Source organism: Suricata suricatta, chromosome 12, assembly GCF_006229205.1.
Source record: "Suricata suricatta isolate VVHF042 chromosome 12, meerkat_22Aug2017_6uvM2_HiC, whole genome shotgun sequence".
In the NCBI taxonomy this organism is placed as follows: domain Eukaryota; kingdom Metazoa; phylum Chordata; class Mammalia; order Carnivora; family Herpestidae; genus Suricata; species Suricata suricatta.
In genome coordinates, this window is record NC_043711.1 from 86031536 (window position 1) to 86055090 (window position 23555).

Genomic DNA, 23555 nt, shown 5'->3' on the forward strand with positions numbered 1-23555 from the left:
TCCCTCTGAGGCATCAGCAGAGGCTTCCCTAGAGGTCCTTTTTCTTTCTCGGCACCCTTGCCAAGGACCCTTCACAGGGAGAGAAGGGGGATGCCTTGCAGACACTCTTCCCACCATGACTCAGGACTCAGGACTCAGGACTTTCTACTCCCAGCCCTTCCCCCTGGCCCTGGCCCCTGGCCCAGGGTCCATAACACTGCCAGAGGCTTCTGTGTGGGGCTTCCTCACCTGTGAGACGGTCCCGATGTCTACACTGACCCATCCGCATGCCAGTCCGCGGGGGAAGGGAATGATGGGGGGTGGCCGTGCTTTCTCTGGTTTGAGCCTCTCGATTCTACCATCAGAGTGAATGACTGAAGGCTTCACTGCTACTTTCCTTTTGGCTTGTTGTTGCTTTGATCAACTACCCAGACGCAAGACAGCACAGCCGAGCTCTTGACAATAAATAGTGCTTCCGTGAATAGCTTTATCCATACATCACTTCTCTTCACACAGCCACTCATGTACATGTGCAGGTACATCTGTAAAATCAATATCCAGAAATGGGGTCCAATAATTGAAAGAGACTCTTCCATAATTTATCGATTGCGTATTTGCTCATGGTCTGTACTTCTACACACTCTCCCCCTCTCCCGAGGTGGGGCCTGCGTGCCCAGGGAATCATGGCGGTGGAGTGGGATCTTTTACAGTAAATGATTCAACTTCGCTCAGAGAGAGGTCTGATATTTGCCCTCAGCCCAAGAGGTAATCTCTATGCTCTTGGGAAGTCTTGCTTGATCAGAATGTCTTTTGGACATGTCTAACAATGTGATCTGTGGGGGGGGGCTTTGGGTCACAGGGCATCATCTAGACCTCCCAAGGGGCTGGAGACTGCAGTCATCCACGTGGTGACGGCACCAACCAGTGCCTATAGATGAAGCCCCAGTAAAGACCCTGGACAACAATGCTTGGGGGAGCTTCCGGGTTGGCAACATTCTGTGTACATTGTTACACAGTGATAGTGGGGGAGGGGGAGTAAGACCCCACAAACCCACAGGGAGAGGTTGACTAGAAATACCATGTTTGGAACTTTCCTGGGCTCTGCCCTATGAACCTCTTCCCTTGGCTGATTTTGATCAATATCTTTTATTCTTAACAAACTGTCACCTGGAGATGAAGAGCTTCCTGTGAGTTCTATGAGTCCTTCTACCCAATTACGGATATATGGGTGGTCTTGGGGGCCCTCAGACTTGCGATGGGTGCCGGAAGTGAGGGTGAGCTTGTGGACTGCGGGCTACCTCTCACCTCCCAGGGGAGCTTCTGTTCTCCGGTTCCTTTGGCCACCAGACACACTACTGGCCTCAGACATGAGATACCAGTTTTCAGTGGCCTGGCCAGGCCTGGGGGACCGCCCCCTGCCGGCAGCTGACTCATCCTCAGCTCTGCTTTTGGCGACACTGCAAACTCTGTATTGGTCAGACGTCCTAAGTGCAAACTTCAGAATCCACTCTGGTTAGTACAGGCAAAAAGGGGGGTTCAGCCTCCAGAGCTTTGCAGACCATCAGTGGTTACAGTGACCCCTATATATACATATATGTCTCCAGGCCAGACCTATGGTGAGACTCCGGCCTCTCCCCTAACTGCAGGCTTGACACCCCCCTGGGGCTGACTGGATTTGGTTGGGGCAGGGGGTGCCTGTGGCCCGTGTGATAAAGGGGTCTGTAAAGGCATCCTGAGGATTTCCACTGGAGTCTGGTGTGTAAATCCCACCCTGCCCTGGCCCGGCAAGGCCGCCTGGGCCTGCTTCTCCCAGCCCGCACGGGAATGCTGGTAGTAAAACACAGCAGAACAGACAGCCGTTTTATGGGCCAGAAGAAAATGATTTCCCACCCGGGGCCACTAAAGAATCTAGGGCTCCGTTCTCCACTTCCCTTAGAGAAGGTTTTCCTCCCGCCTCAAGTGATCTCCTGGGGCCCTAAGAGCAGACCTATCAGCATAATATCCCAGGGACAGGCAGGCTGTTTTTAAGAGGATGCTCTTGACATTACCATCCTGTCCCTGGGTACAGGGGTAGGCCCAGCCCCGATCACGCCCAGCTCTCTTCCAGCTGCTAGCTAGCTTTCTAGAACCTGTCATGCAATCAAGAGTGGCCCTCCAAGGGGCACCTTGGTGGCTCAGTCAGTTAAGTGACCAACTTTGGTTCAGGTCATGATCTCACAGTTCGTGGGTTCGAGTCCCGCGTCGGGCTCTGTGCTGACAGCTCAGAGCCTGGAGACTGCTTCGGATTCTGTGTCCCCCTCTCTATCTGCCCCTCCCCAACTTGTGCTCTGTCTCTTTCTCTCAAAAATAAACAAACATTAAAATTTTTTTTAAAGAGATAATATGAAAAGGGTGCCTGGGTGGCTTAGTGGATTAAGCATCCAACTCTTGAGCTTGGCTTGGGTTCGCAAGTTCAAGCCCCGCATCAGGCTCTGCACTGATGGCATGGAGCCTGCTTGGGATTCTCTCTCCTTCTCTCCGCCCCTTCCTGACTTGTGATTTGTGTATGTTGAAGCATCCTTGCATCCTATGGATAAATCCCATTTGGTCATGGGGTATGATTATTTCAATGTGAGACCAAATTTTCTTTGCTAGTATTTTGTTGAGTTTTGCATCCACCATCATCAGAGATGCTGCCCTGTAGCTTTCTTCCCTTATGCTGTCTCCGTCTGGCTTTGGCATCAGGGTAACACTGGCTTTGTGAGTCTGGAAGTGTTCCCTACTCCTCAGTGTTTTGGAAGGATTTGATAAGGATTGGCATTCATTCTTCTTTAACTGTTTGGTAGAATGCTCAGTGAAGCAGTATGATCCTGGGCTTTGTTGGGAGATCTTTGATTACTGACTTAATCTCTTTACTAGTGCTGGGTCTGCTCAGACTTTCTATTTCTTCATAATTCAATTTGGTTGGTTGTATGTTTCTAGGAATGTAGCCATTTCTTCTAGCTTACCCAATGTATTGGCATATAATTGTTTATGATAGTCTCTTATCATCCTTTTTATTTCTGTGTCATCAGTTGTAATGTCTCCTCTTCCATTTATGATTTTGAGTCTTCTTTTTTCTAGCCTAACTAAAGGTTTATCCATTTTTCTGATCACTGTTAAAAAACACCTCTAAGTTTCATTGGTTTTCCCTGCTCGGTTAACCCCTCGGTGCTCCCCAGTAAGAAAATTCGCACTAGATAGATCATAAATAAACAAATGATATCTCCTCGTTCGGAATTCTGAAAGCCTGTTATCAGATCTACAGTTCATTTGGCAATGGATCTTGTAGTATTGTGGATTACTATTTAAATATTTTGTTATATAACTTCTCCCGAGTTTTACAAGCAACCTCCCTAAGTAAATTTTTTTTAATTTTTTTAACGTTTATTTGTTTGAGAGAGAGAGAGCATGAGCAGAGGAGGGTCAGAGAGAGAGGGAGACACAGAATCTGAATCAGGCTCCAGGCTCTGAGCTGTCAGCACAGAGCCCAATGCGGGACTCAAACTCATGGACCACGAGATCATGACCTGAGCCAAAGTCGGATGCTTAACCGACTGAGCCACCCAGGTGCCCCATAACCTCCCTAAGTAAATTATAAATTCCTTGAAGGCAGGAAACAGGTATTATATGTCTTTCTGTCACCTATGGCTTATTGCGATCCTGAGTTGGGCACTTCATATGTACTTGGTAATTTGATTTGAAGTCTGTTAACACTTAACCTAATACTCCAACCTTTCTCCCGTTATGGGCTGCCTTAGGCCCTTGCCACAGAGCTCCTCCAATCTACAGTCAGTAGTTAATTATCTCCACAAGCCTCTGCTTGTGCTGCACATGCTCAGTTGCCCCTGCCTTTCTCTTTCATGTCACTGCTGTTCAGATCACAGAGCTCCTCAAAGGATTTTCTCACCCTGTTCTCACTCTTTCATATGATCCTACGCTGTCTACTGGGGCTCCAGAGAGTACTTGGGAGGGAGATGAGTCATGAGGTGTTAAATTAGGAGGGTGGAAACCGGGGCAGCAGAAAATAAGAGAGGACCCAGAGGGTCTACATTTTGGAGACTGATCAAGGGCTGAAGAAATGGGAGATTGGTAGATTGAAATGACCTTTGCCATAGGTAGTATTTTGGTGAATTTCCTTGACAACTTTCCACTTTAGGGGACCCCACACATGGTTAATGTCATGTAGAGGGAGTGTAGAGTGGGGTGGCTCCAAGAGAAAAAGTCCCTTTTAGATCTAACATTCCATGATTTGAAGTAACTTGCTGCCGTGTGTTGAATTGTGTCCTTTAAAAAAGATATGCTGAAGCTTTAGCCCCGGTACCTCAAAATGTGACCTTATGACCTTATTAGAAATAGGGTCTTGACAGAGGTAATCAAGTAATAATGGGATTACTTGGACTTGGACTGATGTAGTAGCCAGCTAAAGAATGCTTGAGGCTACCAGATGCTAGGAAGAGGTAAGGAAGAATTCTCTCCAAAGTCTCAGAGGGAGCATGGCCCTGTGGGTACCTTGATTTCAGACTCCTGGCCTCCAGCACTGAAAGGCAATCAATGTCTGTTTTTTTTGAGCCACCCAGTTGGTGGTCCTTTTTTACAGAGCACTCACAAACTAATATACTTACCTTCCTTATGCTTCCCTTCCCTTATCCGTAAAACGGGCACCTACTGTCAACCTCACAAGAGGAGGAGGAGGGTTTCAGCTGAGATAGAGATACCCAGGGGCTTTAAATTAGCCATACGGAAGCTTCTCACTGAATAACCACCGGTGTTCCAAGTAGCCTTCTGAGAGGGAACTCTTCCCACGCGTTCCCTGGGAGATGGGCTCCATGGCCATGTTCTTTTCTCAGGGCGATGTCCCAGTCTGCTTAGCTCCCCCAAAGCCATCCCTGCCTGCCCGTGTGAGTCTCACAGGTGCTGAGGCAGAGAATCAGATGGCAGTGGCTGTTTAGTGTTCATTTATTTGGGGAAAAAATGTTTCCATTAGAACATCCTGTTTACCCACTCCGCATGCCAATGGGGGAAGAGAGAAAATTTACTCATTCTACAAATATTTACTAAGTCTGCATTATATGCCAGGTGTTGTTATGGTACTTGGCATATATCAGTAAACAACAGACCCCCAAATCCCCACCTCTGTAGAGCTTCTATTCTAGTGGGGAGAGAAAGGCAATAAACAAAAACATAATATGTTAATTATGTGGTTAATTAAGAGATGATAATGGTTATAGGAGAAAAGAGAACAGGGTTATAATCCAATCTTTATTTTGTTGCTCAAATAGTCCCTGCTTTAAGCCATTAGGAATAATTCAGGTCGGCTTCTCTGCCTTTTCACTATGGCCCCAGCTTTTTCCGTGCACTTCCTTCTCATGTTTTACTTCCTCTATGCAAGCTCTGGAATTAACCATATCTTCAAAGAACTTTTGTCTTTTTAATAGGAAAACGTACACAGCAACCACTATCTGGGCACTAAATATCTCAATGTGCTCATTGCCCCTGGGACATCGCCACTTTCTAAGACGTCCAACCAGGAAACCGACATGGGTAGACTAACATATTCAAACATACATCCATATTTATTTGTGTTTATCCATCTGTAAATATATTAAAACCATGGGTTCATACTTATATTTCTGACTCCAATCCAACACCACACAGGATCCATTCTAGCTCTTTCCGTATGACTAATTTCTTTTTCTGACTGAGAGAAACGTGTCTTCTCACTGTCCACAACATATTTACTCTTTTGTTCAATATTAGTAAACAGGTATTTACTAAATAGAGTACAAGACCTGTGTGTAATTCTCTTTGCATGTAGTCGTGTAGTGTCCAGTCAAAATACTGTTTTCCAAGGTTACTGAGATCAGTTCTTTTACTCCCCATACACGTCAGTGGGGCCATCTTGCAACACAGGTTCATTTGTTACTCTTTGTGCGCCATTTTAGGTTTCTCCCACGTATCCTGGTTGGCTTGGGTTATTATCTTGGGTATGTGACACGTTACTATGGTTCCGAGAGTCAAGGTGTACACTGAAGGGTGTACTCACCAGCACTTGTAGTGTCAGAACTTTTGATTTTAGCCGCACTAAGGAGTGTATGATGGTATTTCCCTGTGGCATTAATTTGCATTTTCCTAATAGCTAATTATGTGAATACCTTTTCATGTGTTTATTTGCCATCTTTACATCTTCTTTGGTGAAATTTCAGTTCAAGCCTTTTACCTATTTTCTAGTTTTATTGTTATCTTAATGTTGAATCTAGAGTGTTCTTTCTATATTCTGGATACAAGCCTTTTGTCAGATATGTGATTTGTACGTATTTTCTCCCAAATTGTGGCTTGTCTTTGCACTTTCTTAACAGGATCTTTCACACATAAAATGCTTTTAATTTGAATGAAGTTCCATTTATCAGTTATTTTTCTTTTATGGCTTGTGCTTTGGTCTAACATCTAAGAACTCGAGTTCACCAAGCCCTAGGTCAGGAGGATTGTCTCCTATAATTTCTTCTAAAGGTTTCGTAGTTTTGCATTTTATGCTTAGATTTTTTAGTTAATTTTAGCATCCATGTACAGTTTAGGTCAAGGCTCATTATGTTTCCTTTGTAAGTCCATTCGCGCCAATGCCATTTGTTGAAAGGACTATCCTTTCTCCACTGAGTTGCTTTTGCTCCTTTGTCAAGAATCTGTTGGTCATGCTTGTGCAGGTCTATTTCTGGACTCTATTCTTTTCCCTGGACTTACGTGTCTTTCATACACTAACACCACTTGCTTGATTACAAGTAGTAAAGTCAGCTAGCATCACTTCATCTTCAAGTGTTTTAACTATCCTGGCTCCTTTGTCTCTGTGTGCATTTTGGAATCGGCTTGTCTGATTTAGAAGAGCTCTTTTTTTTTTTTCATTTTTTTTAATGTTTGTTGAGAGAGTGAGAGAGACAGTGTGTGAGTTGGGGAGGGGCAGAGAGAGACAGAGACACAGAATCCAAAGCAGACTCCAAGCTCCGAGCCACCAGCACAGAGCCCGACACGTGGCTTGAGCTCACCAAACACAAGATCATGACCTGAGCCAAAGCTGGCACTTAACTGAGTGAGCCACCCAGGTGCCCCTGTATTTACAAAAATTCTTACTAGAAATTTGATAGAAATTATGCTAAACCTACAAATAAATCTGGGGAGAAATATTGTCTTTGTTATGCTGAATCATCCAATCCATGAAAACAGTCTCTCTATCCATTTATTGAGGTCTTTTATTACTAGATTCTACTTCTTAATCCTTCATAGAAATGTTTTGCTTCTATATCCACAGATGAAGTTAGTCTGTGAATTTCTTTTTGCTGCCTTGTCTTAGTTAGCCCTGGCTGCATAACAAAATACCATAGGCTGGTGGCTTACACAGCAGACATTTATATTTCACAGTTCTGGAAGCTGAGAAGTCCAAAATCAAGGTGATGTTCAGTTCCTAGGGTCCATATCCCCACTCACAGATGACCATTTTCTTGTTGTGTCTTAATATGGCGGAGAGAGGGGCACCTGGGTGGCTCAGTCGGTTGGGCGTCCAACTTTGGTTCAGGGCATCATCTCACAGTTCGTGAGTTCGAGCCCCACATCAGGCTCTGTGCTGACAGCTCAGAGTCTGGAGCCTGCTTTGGATTCTGTGTCTCCCTCTCTGCCCATTTCCCACTCGTGCTCACTCTCTCTCTCTTTCTCTCAAAAATAAAGGTGGAGAGAAAGAGAGATGTCTCTTTGTATAAAAGGGCTCCACCCTCATGACCTCATCCACATGTAACCACCTCCTGAAGGTCCCACCTCCCAATCCCATCACACTGGGAGTTAGGGCTTCAACCTAAGACCTTGGGGGGGAGGGACACAACCCACAGCAATGTTGGCACCCCTCATAAAAACAACTGGGCAGTGCTCCTTATTTCTTTAGGCTCTGGAAGAGGTTGATGAGCTTTGGAATTACCTGTCACTTGCAGATTTGGGAAGAACTAAGCAGTTCACTTGGATAACTTCCTCAGCTATAAGCACAGTTATTAGTCTGTTTAGTCATTCTATTTCTTCTTAAGTCAGTTTTGGTAATTTGTTTTAACTCCTTCAGGTTTGAAATCATCCTAATTTTCAAACAGATTAACATCGCACTTTGTTAAATGCAGCAATTAAAGAGAATAAAGTAGATCTATAGATGTTGACAAGGAAAACCTAGAGGACACGAAAATAGAGAATCCAGGTTTTAAAACAATCTTTTATTTTGAAATGGGTCTCTACTCCAAAATAAAAGCTAGTTGCCCTCTAACACCCAGTTGTAACAGTGTTAGGTTACTCTTGGACCTGATCAGGGGGACCCTCTGCCTTGGGCTGGCATTTTTGAGAGGCCTGCTCAAGCTCCTTCCAGAGGGACCGCACCCCACAGGGGACACACCCTTCTAGAGCCTGAAACTTCCTTCTAGACCAGCTTCCTATTCCTGGGACCCCGAATTCATTCCAGGGTCTGTGGGGGCCTCAGCTCCTGAGGCTGATATGACCCCAGCAAGGACCAACCAGTAACGGAAGGGCACTGTTTGAGGTGGGGGAGGCACTTGGATACACAGGTGGGGTTCCCCATCCACACAGGTGTGCACAGGGTCTCATGGTGTAGACAGAGTCATGGGTGGAAGGTAAGGGTGGCCTCACTGCCACGTTCTGGCAAAAAGCACTGTACTGTCCCAAGATTCTAAATCTGAACCTGGTTTTCCAGGTCAATATGAAGGTATATTGGTTTAGAGGTAGGAGGATAGGATGTTTTTATTTAACTGTTTGTTAGCGGGATTTACCAAAAATTATGTAGACATTCGCCATGTGAGCCTTGGCTTGACCTTGGTTCTGAGACCCACAAATGTCCTGGGAGGGCCTAGTTAGTCATGTTACTTCTGGGGAAAGAGGTAGGACTTGTGGGGAAGAAGGTGAAGGAGGGTGCTATGGGCTGAATTCTGTCCCCCTTCAAATTCATTTTAAAGCCCTAACCCCCAGCCCCTCAGAAGGTGACTATGTTGGAGGTAAGGCCTTTAAAGAAAGGATTAAGTTAAAACGAGGCTGTTAGGATGCGCGCTCATCGAAGCTGGCTGGTGACCTTATATATTTTTTAAGTTTATTTATTTATTTTGTGTGAGAGAGAGAGTGCACAAGTGGGGCAGTGGCAGAGAGAGGAGAGAGAGATGATCTCAAGCAGACCCTGCACTATCAGCGCAGAGCCCGATGCGAGATTCAAACTCATGAACCATGGGATCATGACCTGAGACAAAATCAAGAGTCTGACACTTACCCAACTGAGCCACCCAGGCGCCCTGACTGGTGACCTTATAAAGAAGAGGACATTAGGACATGCAGAGAGACACCAGGGGTACGTGCACAGCCAGACGACCATGTGAAGAGACAGTTCACCACTTGTACCCCAGGAAGAGAGGACTCAGAGGAAACCAACCACGCAGGCACCTTGATCTTGGACTTGCAGTCTCCCGAATGATGAGAAAGGACCCTTCTGTCGTGTAAGCCCTCCAGTCCACAGTATTTTGTCGTGCAGCCCTGGCAGGCTAAGACAGGGGCTTTAACTGTTGACTCGATATTTTTGTCTTGTTTGACTCTTGTTTCTAAAGCGCATGTATCCATGCATTATTTATGTAATTAAAAAATACATATTAAAATGTTCTCTTATCATGCTTATCTGTCATTCTCATTCCTAATTGTGCCTCCTCTGTCTGTTTTCCCCTTTGATTAGGCTAGCTAGCGGCTTATCTGTTTTTCTGTGTGGGGCTTTTCTCCACAATGAATCAAGTCTACCTTTGTTGCGTTTTCTAATTCGTTAATTTCTGCTTGTCTTCGTTCTGCCCTTCTTCCCTTGGACTGATTTTTTTGCTCATTTTAGATCTTCCTGGGTTGAATATTTGATTCAGTTTTCCTTGCTCTTCTTTCTCCTTTTCAGAAATAGAAACATTAAGGAGTATACCTTTCATTCAATATGACTTTAGCTTTATCTCATGGCTTTTGACACATAAGTGTTTTCATCCCCCCACGCCCCCAACCTGATATTTTTAACATTTACTCATTTTTGAGAGAGAGAGAGAGATAGAGTGTGAGTAGAGGAGGGGCAGAGAAGGAGGGAGACACAGAATCCGAAGCAGGCTCCAGGCTCTGAGCTGTCAGCAGAGTGCAATGCGGGGCTCGAACCCATGAACTGTGAGATCATGACCTGAGCTGAAGTCGGACACTTAACCCACTGAGTCACCCATGTGCCCCGCCCCCAATCTAATTTAATTTGCAATTTTGACTTCCTTTTTGTTCTCAGAGTTTTCAGTTTGAGGAGGGGTTTTAAATCTTCTACAAGCAGGGTGGTAAGGTTACTGGGTCCTCCCTACAGCTTGGGTTCCCAACCCCCTGGGGCTTGACCACAGGCCCAAGGTGTGACCTTTCCTAACTCAGTCCACCTCTGTCCAAGTAAGGAAGTCGGCCTGACCTTTCCAGATCCTCTCACTTAACTTTTGGGAGACTTGCACCCCCTTAATATGTGGGGCAGAGGCAGGGCTCTCGAGATCCCCCTTAAATGTGGGGCAGATATCCCTGCGTCTGGAAGACACTCTTGCCAATTTGCTCAAATCTGCCAAGTTCACCGTAGACAGCATGTTCTTCTGTGACTCCCTCCCCCCCGTTTGTCTCTGCTGCTGCTGCTGCTGCTGCTGCTGGAGAGGGTCACCAGGGGGCTTTCACTAGGCCCTCTTTTCCTCTGCGCACCCATCCAAGTGAATTGCTTCTATCTATTGCCACATTCTATGAAAGCCAGGAGCTGGATCCTCACTAAATTGAGAGACTATGTGTTGAAGTGTCAGACTCAAAATAAAAGCTATTAACTTTGTGGATCCCTGGGGACACCTCAAAGGTCATTCCGAAACTGGAATTCAGTGGGAAGCCCTTGTGCCTGCTGATGAGGACAGGCGAGGATGTTAAGATGCTGCTGAGAGAGAACGGGGCTTCAGATCACGTCTCGTGGACAGGGAGATGCTCTGAATTGTGTCTCACGCGGGCAACTCTGCGTGGTCTTTAGTAACCAGCAACCAGGCTGTACCTGTTTGATTCCTCTTATCTTCCTCGGCAACACTGGGGCGTCCGTGAGTGCTATCGAAACACAGTACTCTCAAGCTTTCCTTGTTTTTCCTTTAATGCTTTACCTTTCTCATTCTCCTTTCCATTTTGTTCTTTTTATTCCTTCTCCTAATCCTGTAACAGATTTGTACATACCAGTATTCTGATGTCCAGGAGGTGTTTTATGACTCTTTCCCTTTTCCTTTGAATTAGACCTTATGAGCTCTGTCTTTAACCATAGTTCTTACTTTCTCATAGTCTTTTAAGAATCAAGAAATCTTTTATTTACTTTAACTGGCAATTAATATATAACACATTATGTGTATCAGTCAGGTTTCACCAGGTCGTGCTGTAGAACAAACAATCCCAAGATCTTCATGTCTTATCAGCACCCTGGTTTGTTTCTCACTCACACTACATGTCAGCTGAAGTTCTGCTCCAAGCCCTCCTCCTTCTGGATCCAGTTTACAGAAAGAGAAAATTGAAGTGCAAAAGTGATGAGTCAGCCAGATCTAATCCCTTTTATTATCTTTTAATAGTTTATTGTCAAATTGGTTTCCATATAACACCCAGTGCTTCTCCCCACAAGTGCCCCCCACCATGACCATCACCCCTTCCCTTCTTCCCCTCCCCCTTCAGTCCATGGTTTGTTTTCAGTATTCAGTAGTCTCTCATGATTTGTGTCCCTCACTCTCCCCAGCTCTCTTTCCCCCTTCCTCTCCCTATGGTCCTCTGTTAGGTTTCTCCTGTTGGACTTATGAGTGCAAACATATGGTATCTGTCCTTCTCTGCCTGAATTATTTTGCTTAGCATGACACCCTCGAGGTCCATCCACTTTGCTGCAAATGGCCATATGTCATTCTGTCTCATTGCCATGTAGTATTCCATTGTCTCTATAAACCACATCTTCTTGATGCATTCATCAGGTGATGGACATTTAGGCTCTTTCCATGATTTGGCTATTGTAGAAAGTGCCGCTATGAACATTGGGGTACATGTGCGCCTATGCATCAGCACTTCTGTATCCCTTGGGTAAATCCCTAGCAGAGCTATTGCTGGGTAATAGGGGAGTTCTATGGATAGTTTTTTGAGGAACCTCCACACTGTTTTCCAAAGTGGCTGCACCAGTTTACATTGCCACCAACAGTGTAGGAAGGTGCCCGTTTCTCCACATCCTCGCCAGAATCTATATTCTCTTGATTTGCTCATTTTAGCGACTCTGACCGGTGTGAGGTGGTATCTCAGTGTGGTTTTGCTAATCCCTTTTAAAGGCTTTTTCCAGGAGCCTGCCCCTTCCTGGTTCATGTGTGCTCACTCCGCAGTCTCCTACAGCACCCAGTTCCTGTGGGGGTGACAGCCAGCAGCACGGAGGAGCTGGGAGCTTCCCCCGGCATCCTCCCTTGTGGTAATTTTGTATCCCAGCATCTCCACCCCGATACTTTCTGTGAATTGCTTCCCCCAGCACCATATAAGGCAAATTTCTAGCAAGTTCCACTAACATAGACTGCAGTGCCTTCCCTACCATCCAGTGAACTACTACTGTACCCTACTAACAAAGTCTAGACCTCAGCTCTGGTTGGCAGGAAGTGGGGGAGATGGGAGCTCCAGCTCAGCTCTGAGATTAGTGGCTGGTCCTTATCCTGTGTTCTCTTCACTTCCTACTAACTCATCCCTTGTTACTGCCACCCCATGACAGTTAGTCATTCTTTATAATAAACTTTCCCTGTTCAAATTACCATGTGGTTTTTCTCTCCTGTTAGAATCCAGATTAATACACCTACCCGGCATTATTGGCTCTCATCTCATTGGCCAAGACTGCCTGAGGGCTCTTTAGCTGGGCAGGCGGCCACTTCAGCCACCCCAGGATTCTGCTGATAAGGAAGAAGGGGAGACAAGATCTTGTGTAAGCCATTGGCAGTGTTTGCTTCAATAGCGATGTAGATTGATAAGGATATTTACCAGAAATCCAAATTTCTCAATTTCTTTCCTTCTTTCTTTTTTAAGTTAATTTTTTGAGAAAAAAAGAGAACACATGCGTGAGCAGGGTAGAGGCAGAGACAGAGGGGGACAGAGGATAAGAAGCAGGCTCTGTGCTGATAACAGAGAGCTTGATGTGGGGCGCAAAACTCAATTACCGCAAGATCATAACCTGAGCTGAAGTTGGAGACTTAACCAAGTGACCCACCCTGGCACTTCTCCAAACGTCTCTGTTCTCTAGGACACTTATCTTGACCACACCTGTAGGTAAAAATTCCCGCCTGACTGGTCTCTGGGCTCATTTCACACCACACATGCCCTGGACACTACGGATCCCCTCTTGCAATCTGTTAGAAAATGATGATGTAAGCAGAAACAAATGGAACAAACATGATCTGTACTCTGATGGGTATCACACAGACCAAATGTCCCACAATGTCCTTCCAGTCCTTGAAAGCCCCTCCCTCAGCCCTTCCAGCCTTTCAGAGTCCTCGAGACACAACAGTCCCGTTGGCCCTTCATGTGCTGTCACCCATGTTGTTGCTGCCTCCCTGCCCCTTTGAGCCCCCTTCTCAGGGGCTGACTCAGCGTGTCCAAGGCGGCTCCTGGCCCAGTCACGCTGGCCGCCGCGGGCAGGGATGAGTATCGGCTCCTTTCTCAGGACGCTCCCAGATGTGGACATATACACGTGCCTGTGATGCAGACATTGCTCCATCCCCTCCTCTGACTCAAGTCTGAGCTCCAGCTAGCATGGAAACTGGAGGTGGCGACAGTGGCTTGCTGTGTGACTCTGTCCTTCCTCAGGGCTCGTTGTGAGCGCACAGGAGACAGTGAATGAGTCACGTGCTTGTCACGGTGTCCAGCACACAGTAAGCTCTCAGTAAACGCTAGTCGGGGGCATTACTCCTTCTGTTTTCTAAGAGTTCCTGGTTACCTTATCAGAAAGAGGGGTCTCTCCCCCCAGGAGTGGGCCATCTCTGGCTAAGGAGCCTCCAAGTGAGTTCTGGCTGCTCTGAGGTCTTGCGGCATCAAGAGAGGCCCCTTTGAAAAGACAAAAAGAGAAAGCAGGAGGCAGGCAGCCTAAGGAACCAAGCTCTTCTGATGGATGTTAGCTTGAATTCACAGGAAACCTCGGTACTGTGAGATCTTTCCAGAAGCCCGAGAACGGCACTCAAAGTGCAGACTGCACTGCCATCTGCTGGCCATCTCTTGGAGTGGCAGGCTTGAAGGAGCGTAGGTAACTGGTCACCTAGGATGCTGGTTAACCAGGCAGGTTCCTGGCCCACACGCTCAGGGGTGCTGGGGGGGTGCATGTTTACTGAGCCCTTCGGGCAGTCCAGCGCTCCCCACCTCTTCCTATGAGGGGACCGCGTTTTTAAGTTGAGAACAGAAATATTTACAATGATGTGATGAACTAAGACGTACTTCTGCCCCAAAACACCTAACCTGAATCTAACTGTGAGGAAATATCAGACAAACCTAAGTAAACAGAGTGGCCTGTACTCTTCAAAAGTGTCAAGCTCATGAAATACACAGAAAACTAGCAACTTGTTACCAGCTCAAGCAGACTAAAGAGACAGGACGACTGAATGCAAGATATGATCTGAGGGCAGTTGACCAGATATGAATGGCTCTCCCGATAATAATATTGTATCAGTGTCAGTTTCATGATTTTGATCATTGTCCTGTGATTTTACAAGAGAACGTCCTTGCCTTTAGGAACATACACATAAGTCTTCAGGTGTAAAGGGCCATCCAGTACGCAGACAGTTCAGGAGGAAAATACATGCACGTGTGTAGTCTTAGTGAAAGTGTTCAGGAATTCTTGGTGCTGTTTTTGCAACTTTTCTAACAGCCTGAAAGTATACTAAAATACATTTAAAGTGTTTTCACAGCCCTCCTGAGAAAATAGTGATATACACCACCATACATTCAGTTACACGTTACACCAGGATCACCTCACGGATTGTAGCTACACTTGTGGTGAACAGTGCATCACATGTAAACTTGCACAATCACCATGTTGTACACCTGTAACTAATATGACAGTGTGTATCAATGATACTTCTGGGAAAAAAATTAATGAATTAAGCACCCCACTCTTGATTTTGGCTCAGGTCACGATCTTGCGGTTCATGAGATGGAGCTCTGTGTTGGGCTCCATGCTGACAGCACGGAATCGGCTTGGGATTCTCTCTCTCCTCTCTCTGCCCCTCCCCCACCTCTGGAAATTAGTAAATAAACATTTAAAAATACATTAAGTAAAATAGGTAAAATACTGCACAATGGAAAAATAAACAAATAAAACAAGAACACCCACCTTTTTATGGAGCCCTCAGTAGGCGCTGGGTGTGTCCTAACTACTTTTCGAGGTTTATCTTGTTCATCCTCACAGCAGTCCTATGGGAGAGGTGCTTTCATCCCTCTCAGTTGTCAGACGAGGACACCCTCACTTCAGACAGCTCTGTGCCAAGGCCACACAGCTAGTTAAGTGACAGAACTGGGATCCGGATCATCAAAATCCAACTAGCAGCAGGCAGAGTCCACAACATGGTATGGCTACAGTCTTCCTGAGTATTGAAAGGACGGGGACGCACTCCTTCAGCTGCCACATTGGACTCTACAGTCTCGGCCAGACTCGCCTTGGCCTTGGCTCTGCCTCTGCTCAAGACGCTGCTGCTGGCCGCCCTTCTCACCGCCTCCAGTATCCCGCTTCTCCCTCCTCTTCTGTGCTGGGCCATGTTCCTCCCATGCCCCCTCCCTGGGAGGACTCCGCCCTCCTCTACTCCCCCATGATCCTCTGAGACAATCCCACTCTCCCATCTCCTGCCATAATTCCTTCGGCAGAAGGGTATAGCCATTGCTCGCTCCAGCTCTGGATCAGGCCTCGAGACAAAATGACCCTGCCATTTACTGGCTGTGTGACCTTGGGCAAGTCACTTCAACCTCTCTGAGCATCTTATAAGTAAAACAGGGCTGTTATAACCCAACTCATTATGAAAAGAAAGTGAGCTGAGCCACACATGCAACCCCTTTCCTATAACGTCTGCAAGCAGAGTGCTTAATAATAGATGCTTGCTCCTATCCCTATGTCCTATCTCCATAATGACTGTTTTAAATTTTTTCAGCTAAATTCATTATAAGCATGTGTCAAAGTTTTATTTCAATCTTGCCACAGAGCCGTGTCACAGTTCCCTTTTGTTAAGGACATTTTGCAGGAAAAGAGAATGGTTGGATAATCACTATTAAACTGAATACAAGACAAAGAATGTCTAATAATCAGCTGCATGTGTGGGTAGCTGATTTCCCCAAAGAGGTTTTAATCTTGTTAAAGTTTATCAGAAAATTGCTTAAGCATTTATCAGGCATGCTAATTTCCTCCCACAAGGACTGTGTATTGCATCAGGCAAGAGAATTCTACACCAGACCGTGAATGGAGCACCTTCTCTTAATCACACCCACCATCGTCACAGCTGACATTGAGGCCTCACTATGTGCCCCGCCTGGAGCTGTGTCCCAGACCCAGCAGATGCTGTGGGCAGATCCTGGACACAGTCCACCATTGCCCCCCACTCCCATGGCGCATGCCTCCACCGCGTGCACGGTCAGACCGTTCAGGCGGCTACTCAACGCCCGTGGAATGGGTGAACGAGGGGAGCGGCCATCATGCCCCAGGCCTTTGCGCAGTGCACCTGCGCACACCCCCTCTCCTGCTCTCCACGCCCCCAAGATAGAAATAAACAGGTTTCCGAAAGTAGAAACCACCCACTGCTCCTCCGATTTAGTGGGGGGGGGTGTTAGGTAGGTGCTGTTCAGGAAAGTGTGACATGGTTAGGCTTTCTGGTCCGACACCATCAAGTGAGGGCTTTACCAGCTAGCTGACAAGGTGCTTTATTCTGGCCACAGAGCTACCAAGGGCTCGTTACCAAGCATGGATGCCTTCTCTCTGACAGACAATAAAGAGTTCGATCCAAGTTGCTCATTAGCTTCTTTGGGGATTTGTTGGACATCTTGCTACTGTATGAACAAACAGATGGGCTTGGCTCTTGGCTGCAAGCATATTTTGGAAGGAGCAGATACACCTATCCATTGTAAAGAGGAAAGCGCTCTGAGTGAGGTGCACTGTCTCCAAGTTAGTTTGGGATGAAGTCGGTGGTCCTCAAAGTATGCTCCCCTGGCCGGGACCTTGATAGAAATGAGAATACTTGGTCTGCACCCCAAACCTACAGAATCAAAAACTCAGGGTGGCGCCCAGAAATCCGTCCTAACAAGCTGCCCAGGTGGTGTGGATGCATGTCCCAGCCGGAGTGAGTCAAGCTATGATATCTTCTCTTCTTTCCATCTTTACTCACTTCCCACCCTCCACCCTTCCTTCCTGTCTTAACCCATCTGTCCTCCCCTCTAAACCAAAACCATCTCAGAAGCCCCTGGGGTTCGATCTAAGCACTGCATCTGGGAGGCGCAACCCCATGGATCACAAGGAAGATGGAAGGGTACTGAACTCCAGAAAACGGTCCCATTCTCCCAGTGGAACGCTGGAGAACAAACCTGCATGGAAAAACTAGAAAACACTGCAATGGCCATCTGAGACCACACCTCCACATGCTTCTGAGGCAGAAACAAGACCAGGCCAAAGTCTGGGGTCTGTGCTGTCTGGTGTCAGCTTTAACATCACACAGATGTCTGGAGCAAAATGGCTTAGGCAAAGAACAGCCACCAGAAGAAGCAGCTAAGACAAAGCCAGAGGTGACCACAGAAGAGCCTGGAGCCATTTAGAAAAACACACCACACAGCTGTAGGACAAATCTACTGAAAGGTATCAGCATTTTCTAAAGACCTGAATGGATTTCCCACAGAGCTAAGGGGTGATACTCAGTGGATAGTTTGGAGAGGGAGTGACTCCTAAAGGCTGGAGAACCGGAGAGAGCCATGCACGCAAAGAGATCTTACAGTTGATTCTTTCATGAAGCATTTGCCAAGTGCCCACAATTCACCACGGCACATAGGGGGTTTTAAGCAGACGGCAGATCTGGTCCCTTCTGAAAAGCTCTGCAGCTCTTCAGCTCCTCATACAGCTGGGTCTGCTCAGACCCCTCAAAATCCCAGGGTATCTTAAAGAAACGACATTCCAAGGCCCCCTGCTGTGGACTTTATTGTGTCCCTTCGAAACCCATATGCTGAGACCTAACCCCCAGTGGGACTGTATTTGGAGTAGGGATGTAATGAAGGTAAAAATGAGGTCATCAGGGTAGAGCCCTGATCCAGTAGGATTGAAGTCTTTAAGAAGAGACACCAAAGAGGTCTCTCCCTCTCTCTCTCTCTCTCTCTCTCTCTCTCTCTGGCTACCATGTGAGGACACAGGAAGAAGGTGGCCATCCACCAGCCAGTAAGAGAGCCCCTGGCAGATGTCACATTGCCTCACATCTTGACCAGGACTTCCCAGGCTCCAGAACCATGAGAAAATAAATACTGTTGGGGTGTATGGGTGACTCAGTCCATTAAGCCTCCTACTCTTACTTCAGCTCAGGTCATGATCTCACAGTCTGTGAGATCGAGCCCCGCCGTCAGGGTTTGCACTGAGAGCATGGAGCCTGCTTGGGATCTTCTCTCTCCTCGCCTCCTTGTCTCTCATGTGCACACTCTCTCTCTCTCTCTCTCTCTCTCTCTGTCTCTCTCTGTCTCTCAAAATAAATAAATAATCTTTAAAAAAAAACTTTAAAAAAAGAAAAGAAATTCTGTTGTTTCAGCCACCAGTCTATGGGATTTTATTACGATGGCCCAAGCGGACTCAGAACCACCTCCCTCCCCCAGCCACACCAAGCTGTCCAGTTGTCCTGGCTGTGCTGCAGGTCAGTGCGGGAGCTGTCCCCGGGGATGCCCCTCGCAGACCGCTGGTCAGTGACTCCCTCCTCACCTTCTGTGTCCTCTCTAAGCCCCCACCACACACTCCAAACTTGAGTCCAGAGCAGGGAAACTGGGACACCCAGCTCAGCTTTTCATCTCCTACTCCTCTGTTCTTCTCCTTCCTCAACCTCCCAAGGTCAAGAAGGTGACAGGCTTTCCCTTTGTGGCTCCTAATTATATCTTCTTTCTCCCTGCACCAGCTAAGCCTTCACTCATGGTGGACCGCAGTACCTACTTCCACATCCCTACAAATTCTACTGGGACAGATTCTCCAAGTTTGCTGATTGATATAAGAATTTGGAGAAGTCAATTAGCAACGCTATTGTCTGTCATGAAATCTAATGTTTGAATAGCAAAAGCAGACGCTGCGGTCTTCCTTGGCATTCTTTCTGTAACAGATTTGAATTTCCCCCTGGCCAAAAAGACATCTAAGGTGTAATGGAGAAAAGATTATGGCCGGGAAAGGCAAAAGAGAAAAACACATCAAAATCAAAAGAATACTACCCCGTTCTGAGTATGTAATTTTTAACAAAAAGTGATATCATGTTTTAGGTACTTCTGAGCTCCTAACTTCATTCACCTGAAAGTATGTCCTTACCTTTCATGTTGGCACACAGAGATCTCTCTCATTATCTCTACCACCCCAGTCCTAGTCACCACCATGCCTCACCTAGACCACTGCCTTAGTCTCCTGCCTGGCCACCCTGCACCCACTCCTGTCTTTTTAAAGAAGATCTTCAAGAAATAGGGGCGCCTGGGTGGCTCAGTTGGTTGGGCATTCGACTTTGGCTCAGGTCATGATCTCCCAGTTCGTGAGTTCAAGCCCCGCATCGGGGTCTGTGCTGACAGCTCAGAGCCTGGAACCCAGTATGGATTCTGTGTCTCCCTCTCTCTCTCTGTCCCCGCCCCACTTGCATTTTGTGTATCTTTCTCTCAAAAATAAATAAATGTTAAAAAAAAAAACTGATGGCTCAGTTAAGTATTTGACTCTTGGTTTCAGCTCGGGTCATGATCTCATGATTTTGTGTGTTCAAGCCCCACATCGGGCTCTGCACTGAGAGTGGGAATTCTGCCTGGGATTCTCTGTATGTGTCTCTCTGCCCCTCCCCCATCCGTACTGTCTCTGTTTCTCATTTTTAGTATATGTGCTGCTGAAGCAAGCACTCCCTGTTTCTCTCAAAATAAATAAATAAACTTAAAAAAATAATAAAGACAGCAATAAGACAAGTCTCTTGCTAAGAACGATTGGAAAAATATAAAATATAAGAAGCATATTTTTAAAGACATCTGAGAGCTTTGGAGTCCCAGAGCATTAGAGGGTTTCGGTTGTGGAGACGGGGAGGACTTCAGTCCCTTCCGGGGAGCTTGGCTGAGTGTCTGCCACGTCTTTCTGGCTGGGACACTGCCAGTGTCCCCTGGGCTGGAGGCTGCGGATCCGGGTTTGACTCCTGGTAGAAATCCAAAAAGTTTTAAATTACAGCTGTGGCTCATGTTACATCTCTGCTGCACAGCGCTAAGCCAAGGTCACGAGGTCTGAGGAACACGTGAGGATGCGCCCCTGGTGGGAGGGGCCCCAGGTTCATTGTTTTAGAACAGCTTCACCCAGATGTAATTCACACACTATAAAATTCACTTCTTCGAAGTGTGTAATTCAGTGGGTTTGGTTTGGGTTTTTTTTTTTTTTTTTAGTATTTAGTATGCACATCACCAGTAGCTAATTTCAGAACATGTTCTTTACCTCCAAAAGAAATACCCATAACTGTGAATAACCTAAAACAGCTCTGAGCCTTTTGACAAGTTTGGACCCTTTCCATCTGGAGGTGCCTGGACTATTTTTAAAAATGAAGAAATTCTGAATAGGTTTTCAAGTTTGAATTACAAAAATGCATAAAAATTTAGATACTTATGGAGCATCTGGGTGGCTCAGTCAGTTGGGTGTCTGACTCTTTGTTTCAGCTTAGGTCATGATCTTACGGTTCATGAGTTTGAGCCCTGAGTCAGACTCTGTGCTGACAGTGTGGCACCTGCTTGGGATTCTGTTTCTCCCTCTTTCTCTGCCCCTCCCCTGTTTGCGCACTCTCTCTCTCTCTCTCTCTCTCTCTCTCTCTCTCTCTCTCTCTCTCTTTCACACACACACACACACACACACACAAAAATAAATAAACATTTAAAATTTTTAGATACTTACATTTACATTATAACTGCTATTAAACTATCACACAAAAAATAAGTGTGCTTAGGCAAGTGTAGGATCTTTTTTTAATGTTTTATTTATTTTTGAGAGCGCAAGTAGGAGAGAGGCAGAGAGAGGAGGACAGAGGATCCAAAGTGGACTCCCTGCTGACAGCAGCAAGCTGATGTGGGGCTTGAACTCACAAACTGGGAGATTGCCACCCAAGACGAAGTCGAGTCCTCAACCAACAGAGCCACCCAGGTGCCCCGGGTCTGTTTTTTAAACATTACTTTGTAATGCACCAGAGATGATATCGGTCCAATGAAAAGACACAAATTTATTGTTGAGGATTAGTTTCTTGAGAGTCCACATTCTGAAGCCCTTTGAGAAAAGAGACCCAATCATATATGGCGTTTTTCCCACTGCTGCACACGCATTGCATCCTAGGCCTTGCTGAGGTTATTTGGGGATTATGAAATACTCTGTTAGGTGTTATAAATACAGACAAAAATATACCGGGAAGGACTGACTTTTATTAAAAATCAGGGGGGAATCGAATTCTTCTATTTGGAGAGTGTATGATGAGTCTTGCCCACCCCTCCTCAGAGCAATGCCAACTTTCTCAATCCACCTGCCCAGCGGCCCCTTCCCCACAGGCTTCAGCGTTCCTTTACCAAGAAGATACAAGGAATAAAGAAATCAGCGCATCTCTTGGGTGAAGGGCTACAGTTACTAGTCTCTAAGTGAGGCCAACCTCTCTCCGTGGGTCAGTGGAAGGACTTGTGGGATTTAGGTTTTGTCCTCAGAGACATGGGCAGTCATCCAAGTGTTTTAAACAAGAAAGTGACATAATCACACCAACTTTTTTTAAAGGCTGGCTCTGGCTGCTACATGGCGCATGGGCTACAAAAGAGCAAGAACAGCATCGGGGAGATGATAAGAAGCTATTCGCCATAGTCCAGGTAGAGATTCACAGGCGGCTTGGATGAGCAGCGGTAATGGAGGGACTGGCCAGATTCTGGACCCTAGCATGACCAGGACTTGCTAATGGTGGCATGAAGTCTAATGGGAAAAAGATTAAGCACTTGGCTTAATTACTAAATGGATGAGTGAAGGAGCCCTTTGAGATGCCTACCAGACACCCACATGGAGATGCTGGGTGGAGATTTAGTGCTATGAGTCTGGAACTCAGGAGGGGGGTAGGAGCTGGAAATATAACATGAGCCTTATACATATAGAAGACATGCAGAGCCAGGAGATACTAGAGGAGGTCACCTAGGAAGTGAGAGAAGAGAGGAAGGCCAAGGCCGCAGCCCAGAAAACTCCAACGTTTAGAAGTTAAGAGAAGCAGGTGTGAGCAAAGGATCCTGAGAAGAAATGCTAAGTGAGGTAAGAGAGAATGCTGGAAAAGGTGTTGTCCCCAAAGACAGGTGAAGCGAGTGTCTCAAGGAGGGAATGATCAGCTGTGTCACCTGCAGAGAGAGATCATCCTGAATGAAGGACGAGCACTGGCCATGAGTGGGAACGATGGAGGTGAGGCACAGAATTGTGGAATCACGATATTGTACACTTGAAGCCACTCTCACACTGTACCTTAATTATACAGGAAGCTTAAAACATAAATGACTACAAATAAAGTCCACTTAAAAGAAAAAATTAAAAATGTGCAAGTGCACGGAAGTGCAAGGCAGGGAATGGAGATTCTGCATCAAGTATTGGCTCAGTAGCTCCTACCAGACCACCCTCTCTTAAAGAGCCACTTCAAATGCTGGACAAAATGTGCAGACCAACTCTTGGAAGGCACTGGGCAGCCATCCAAAGCCGAAAGATACCAGAGAGGAGTTCAAACTTGAAATAAGGGATCAACGCTGGGTGAGTTTCCACTTTTTTTATGGATTTTAATTTGAGGGGAGGCAACAGTCTTGCTGACTTGAAGGACCAGAAGACAGAGTTTGGGGTACCCATTGTGGCTGAAAGGAAAGGAAGAATCCTCTCAGAAAGGGAGGACCCTCAGGGTGCCTTGGGTGGCTCAGTCAGTTAAGCGTCCGACTCTTGATTTCAGCTCAGGTCATGATCTCACAGTTCGTGAGTTTGAGCCCTGCACCAGGCTCCACGCTGGCAGTGCAGAGCCCGCATGAGATTCTGTCCCCCTCTCCTCTGCCCCTCCCCTGTTCAATCTCTATTTCTCTCTTTCAAAATAAATAAACATTAAAAAAAAAAGGAAGGAGCCTCAAATTCTGTGTATAAAGTCTGCGTAACTTTCTGATTGACTGCTGAAAACAGGTACAATTCTGATCCTAAACAGCCCAGTGATGCGTGAATAACTGAACTGAGATTTCAGCTCCTTCCCAGCACAGAGAAGACCAAGTTCTCCATTTAAGATTAAGCAAAGTAACTGCCT

At 46.3% G+C, this 23555-nt stretch overlaps 1 long non-coding RNA gene across 1 annotated transcript; it reads left to right on the top strand.

The window, feature by feature from the left end:
• The first annotated feature begins 938 nt into the window (after positions 1 to 938).
• On the top strand, positions 939 to 19781 carry LOC115274070. Its single transcript, XR_003901077.1, has 4 exons — positions 939 to 1166; positions 12861 to 13003; positions 18825 to 18926; positions 19182 to 19781. It is a non-coding gene; the product is annotated as an uncharacterized LOC115274070 (long non-coding RNA).
• The last annotated feature ends 3774 nt before the right edge of the window (positions 19782 to 23555 follow it).